Source organism: Dromiciops gliroides, chromosome 4, assembly GCF_019393635.1.
Source record: "Dromiciops gliroides isolate mDroGli1 chromosome 4, mDroGli1.pri, whole genome shotgun sequence".
Lineage (NCBI taxonomy): Eukaryota > Metazoa > Chordata > Mammalia > Microbiotheria > Microbiotheriidae > Dromiciops > Dromiciops gliroides.
Window position 1 is genome coordinate 383138168 of NC_057864.1, and position 6000 is coordinate 383144167.

General features: G+C 43.5%; 1 protein-coding gene across 6 annotated transcripts in view; it reads right to left on the bottom strand.

Moving 5' to 3' along the window:
- PLAGL1 (PLAG1 like zinc finger 1) overlaps nucleotides 1–4326 on the bottom strand; it is a 162304-nt gene extending 157978 nt beyond the window's left edge. For 3 of the 6 annotated variants that reach the window (XM_043964341.1, XM_043964342.1, XM_043964339.1), the window contains exon 1: nucleotides 3738–4009. The gene's annotated coding sequence lies outside the window, so the exon portion shown is untranslated. Of the gene's footprint in view, nucleotides 1–3737; nucleotides 4010–4200 lie in introns of those variants that run through there. The other 3 variants (XM_043964344.1, XM_043964343.1, XM_043964340.1) reach the window with 2 other exon arrangements.
- Nucleotides 4327–6000: the final 1674 nt, after the last annotated feature.

The following is a 6000-nucleotide window of genomic DNA, read 5'->3' on the forward strand; positions in this document are numbered from 1 at the left end:
TGGTCAATAGCAGTAATAGAATGGCAGCAAGGTCTGGTAGGAGAAGGACTAGAACTCACTCCAAGGTCCCTGATATCACTAGATCTATGATCTCCATTCTGATCCTTATTAGTTTATGACATTGGGTAGATCAGTTAATAATGATAATAGCTAACATTTATAGAGCCCCTACCTTGTACCAGCCACTGTGCTAAGTGCTTTACAACTACAGTCTCATTTGATCCTCACAACAACCCTGGAAAGGTACTATTATTATTCCCACTTTACAGAGGAGGAAATTAAAGCCAGCAAAGGTTAAGCTACTTGCCCAGGGTCATACTCTCTCTTATCTTGTTTCCTCATCTGTAAATTGGAAAAAAAAAAAACCAAAACCAACAACAACAAAAAATACAAGACTTGTCCAGCCTAAATCACAGGGTAAGGTTTAAAATGTGACATAATATCTGTGAAAATTCAACTATACAAATGTTTGAAAAGCTAAAGGTCCAAACACTTTAGTCAAGGTACTTCACAAGATTCTGACCTACCTTTCTAATGTTATATTGCACTACTCCCTTTCATTTATCCTATACTGCAGCCAAGCTAAACTATTCGTTCTCTTTTCCTGTACAGGTCTATATATTCCCATTTCCCACCTCCAAACCTTTGTTCACACCATTGTCCACATGTGGAATGAGCTCTCCATCCTTTAAAGCCCAAATAAAGTGATACCTCCCCCACAAAATTATCTGAGTTCACTTGCCAGTAGTGATCTTTTCCTCATCTAACTTCACGCTATTTGGGGGGGGGGGGGCGGGAAGGGGGAGGAGAATGGGGAGGGAATGTGTAGGGAGCAAGAACAGATAAGGATAGCACTGTTACAACTCCATTCTTTGTACTTGTCTTGTGTGTTTATTAGAATTTATATTCTAATTTATGTTTCTCTAATGTAAACATAATTCCCAGTTCCTTGAGGAGAGAGAATATTTATTTTCTTCTTTATATCTGTTGCTAATACACTCAATATCTGAATTACTCATTTAACATTATTTAAGTGAGACTCTAGTGACAATTCTGAGCATTTTTTAAATCTTTTTTTTTAACAAATTTATCTGACAGCCCCTAGCACTTTGATAGCTCTGCATTTTTAATGGATAAGCTACCAGAAAATTCAGAAAGAAAAGACATAGTAATTACTCTTCTTAATAGGGTACCAAAGAAGTCATTTTGATTTCTAAACCATGAATGTTAGTGCTTGGCACATAGTAAATGCTTAATAAATAAACACTAAAGCTTTTGTCAAACCTAAAAAGCAATTGCTTTGACTATCAGTTGAATGATGGGTGCTCCATGATTTGACCTACATTTATATCTTCATACTTAATTTTACAACAGATGTATCAGGCAGTAGTGTTACCACTTAAATGTGTAAGCATTTTGCATTTCACTTACAGTGATCCAAAAAGCCTTAAACTGAATAGGATATTGTGCTAGAAACAGGGTGCAGTTTTCCTAAATGAAAATAATCTATTATATTACATACATGAAATAGCAACAGAAAAAAAGATATTGTTGTATATGCAACTTCTCAAACTGTATTCTTTAACATATAAAACACACAGTGGGGAAAACTGGACCTTGCTTATTGTTTGGGTGATATGAATGTTCTAGATCATTTTCTATATCAGCTCTGCTATTGACTCTACTATCTACATCTTCCACCTAACATTATGGATTTTATTAGTTCTATTCCTAATATCAATTGTGATTTTTCTTTAAGCAGAGCATCCATTAAAGTTGTATCTATGTACATAACCCATTTAATTAAATTGTATGTTGTGGACCTGGAAAATAATAAAATATTTATAAAAAATTGTATGTTGTACAGTGTTACAGTTTCATATCTTTGTTATTCTGCCTACAAAACAAGATAGACAGGATCATCTTACAGATGAAGAAAATGAGGCACATCAAGGTTAAGTAAATTGCTCAAGGTCACATACACTAGAACCCATTTCTCTTGACAACCAATTTCCTTCACTAAATTACATGAATCCTAAAAATGAAATTCCTAATTATTCCCTGAATCATCTGATTTATTTCTCCTGGTCAAAATAATCAGACACTTAAGCCTTCCCTCCCCCCACAGCATAACGGTGCACATAAGAATCTCTTAAATGCTTTTTCATTCATTTACTCAATAATTGTTATGATTTTGAAACAGCCACCTGGCTAGGACCTTTCTTAGTGATGGGTCAGAGTTTTACTTTTTTCCACTATTAGCTGTTATTTCATTTACCACAAATAAAAGCAGAGTGAGAAAGGAATTGTAGATGTAAAAACTAGAAATACCTTAGAGGTTATCAAATGAAACCCAACATTTTACAAATGAAGAAACTGAGGCCCAGAGAGATTAAAAATTATTTCCCCACACAAGCAATAATGACAGGGCAGGAACTCAAAACGACGATGCTTTGAATCCAAAGCTATCACTAGGCTCATACCTCCTCCCACCCACTCTCATCTAGACCGACACTATTATTTATTTCTTTATTTCAGATTCACATACATATAACTTCCACAAACTATTTAAGGCAGCTTAACGACACTAACAGTTGCTGCCCGAAATTCACAACGTAATAAGGTGAAAGCAAAATCTGATTTAAAAGCTTCACATTAGGAAGCAGAACAGAAGTGGAAACAAAGAAAGAGAAACATTTAACTACGACTTTTGTGTGGTCTGAATTCTTTTGGGACGACAGACCCGCCCTGGCCCTTTTCTATACGAATCAATGGCTACTTTCCCAGCACTCTCTATATCGCCTTTTCTAAACAATTACATCATAGGATTTAGAACTAGACGGGGTTTTAAAAGATTATTCCCCTTCAATTTAAGAGATGAGAGAACTAAGATTAAATGACTTGCCCAAGGTCACCCAGGTAGTAACCGGTGATGCCAAAACTTGAATTCAGGTCTTCTGACTTCAACTACAGAGCTCTTTCCACTACCTCATCTCCCTTACCAGAAGGGAGACACTGGAACTTGGGTTTTTTTCACATTTTTTCCCCTGTGTGTGCGCGCGTGTGCGTGTGCGCGCCTACAGATAGCATTACCTCCCAAGGAGCCCAGATCCCCAAAGGCCCAGGTTCCTTGAGCAAGTAACACCTCATGGGTAGGAAAAGTTGGCAAAACATGCCCCCCCCCCCCGCCGCCAGCGAGAAGGGAGAAGGCAAAAAGGCTTTAGACCCGACCGAGCTGTAAATCGTAAGGACTTCACGTCCTACTTCAGTCCTCCTCACTTCCCCCACCCCCCAAGGAGAGAAGAAACAGCCAATATCGGAAACTCGAGAAAAAGAAAGCGACCCAGGAGTACAAAGGCTGACCTTCTCTTCTCAGCCCAGGAGCTCCAGACGCAACCCTGCCCTCGGGGAACCTGCAAACTCCCCAGCTCCGGGGTGGCACAACCCCAACCTTTTCCTTCCCGGGACTCAGGCGTAAGCAGTTTGCTAAACGGGTCAACGACTCTCCCAGCCCCAGGGAAAAGCCCAGGAGTAGCTTACACCTTCCAGCCCGTAAGCGGGGTAACTGCTGGAAGGGAGCTCTCGGAGGCAGCGGAGGAGAAAACAAAACCCAAAAGACCTAAACGTGTGGCTTGCAGTTTCGGGGCACCGGCTGCGCTGCCTCCTCGCCCCCCCCCCCTTCCCTCCCTCCCCCCGAGTGCCCAGCCAAGAGACGTTTTGGCCAAACCGTGAGCTACCTGGGCTTGAGCTTTCAGCGTCCCCCGCCACTGACTCCGCCGGAGAGGAAGCGAAGAAAGACACTTAGCAGGCATGCACGCCCCCACCTGAGAGGGGCTTCTCGCGGCCGCGGCTCCTCGCGCAACCTCGCGCGCCGCCCGCCCCGGGGATGGGTGAGCAGCTCGCGCCTCCCCCCCGCCCGTCCGCCTTCCGGGCGGGGGAGGGGGGAGCGGCGGAGAGGGGGAAGCTGCGCCCGCACCTACTCAAGCGAAACAAGCCAGCTGGGGCCGCCTCTGCCCAGCCCCACCGAACGTCCAGCCCGGCCGCCCGCCCCGCAGCATCCCCGGCCTCCCCACCCCCAGCACCCCCGCCGCGCCCTGCCCCACCCACGCCTGGCTATCTGCTTAGCTCTCCCTTCCCCGAGCCTCAACTTCCCTGCCCTTCGCCTAAGCTCTCCGAAAGCCGGGGCCAAGTTTCTCCCACCTTGAAAAGTTCGCAGACCGGAGAGGGGGAAGCCCTCGAACCAACTTCGGGCGCCCCCTGGCCCCCAGCCGTCTGAGGGCAGCTCCTCGGGGAAGCGCGACCTCTCCCGACTCTGCGACTCGCGACAGTGTCCTCCCCCTCCCGTCCTCAGCCGCGCGGGCCGGCGAGGTCGGTCCGCTGCGCTCCTGTTCCAGCCAGGCACCGAAAAGGAGAAGAGGAGGAGGAACGGCAGCGGGCGGGGAAAGGGGTGGGTGGGTGATGTAGATCCCCTCTCGACTACCGGCAATGTGGCTGTGCAAATAAAACCGCTTCAGGGGATTTCTGAGCTATTTATTTTCCTCTACACGTGAAACAAAGACTGTTTCTCCTCCACCAGTTTGAACGTGATAACTATTACAATCCATGTTCTGATGACTCTGGAGTCATGCAATCAATTGTAGGCGCCTTAGCCAAGTTCTGCCACAAGCATTTCTTGTTAGGATCAAAATCTTCGATTGATAGGGACAGCAAACTTAAACGTACCTCTTTGTGACAATGAAAGAAACTTCCATTTTTCTAACGCCTTCAGGTTTTCAGAATGCTCGCTTCAGAAAAGTCCTGTGAAGTAGGTACCACGTGTACCATAAATCCCCATATTACAGATGAGGAAAATGAAGCCCGGAGAAGTGGCTTGTCCCAGGATCACGTGGCTATTTAAGTGTTAGAACTAGATCCTAGCTCTTTTGATTCCGAGACCAATGCACCTTTCACTCCACTAGGGTCTTCCCCTTTAGCTAAACTTCATAAGGTTTAGTGCTTTAAGTTTACAAAGTACTTTACAGCGGTTATCTCATCTAATAATAATAATGATAGTAAAAGCCTACATGTAAATTGTAAAGTTTGTAAGCCTCGTTTGCTCCCATTATCTCATTTGATTCTCAGAGCACCTCTTCTAAGGCAAATCCTAGAATTACAATTATAAGGTAGCCATGGGCTCTGGTAGGAATAGGAAATAGAGACCGGCGATTCTTGTTTAGACTTGGGAACGCAAATTCGCTATCTTTCTTTATTCATGGATGCCTTCATGGAGGAGGTACACACTTTCTAAAACTTCTGGAAGTGAGAGAGTGGTAACCTGGAATGAAGAGAGCTTTCAGGGAATACTACGAATCCTCGGAAGTGGACTGGAGTGGATAATGGGACTAAAAAAGACATTAAGAAACTGAATCTAATAGAAGAGGAATGGCCAGGCTCTAGTACAGGAAACAAATGAAGTGAAGTGGTCCAATTTGGGCTCTGTGACAAACTTTGAAGCAGAGATGAAAGCTCTTGAACCTGACTTGAAGTATAATATTCTAAATTGAGAGTAGGAGGTATAACTAATCTTCATTTGTAAATTGAATGAGTGGTTTATTGTGAGGAAAGACAAATTTGGTCATTTAAAATAGAGATGCAGATTTCTTTAAACTCACTGAATTCTTGGAAAGTCATATGTAAATCAAATCTTATGTATTTAAAATATAAATACATAAATAATGTTCCTGGTTTAAATGCAATTCCTCTTCTAATGGAAATAACCCTCTCTATATATATTTTTTAATTTTCCAAATTTCTGGTGAGTTTACGTCGCTTTCTTTAAGTTAGCCAAACATTATCAAAGACAGAAGGAAACTCAAAAGTCTCCTAGACCAACCTGTACCTAAACAGGGTTCCCTTTCCCTTTCACATTCCAGCCAAGTGGCCATCCAGACTTCATTTGAAGACCTGTGGTGAGGGAGAACCCATCCTGAGGTGACCCATTGCACTTCTGGATAGCTTGAG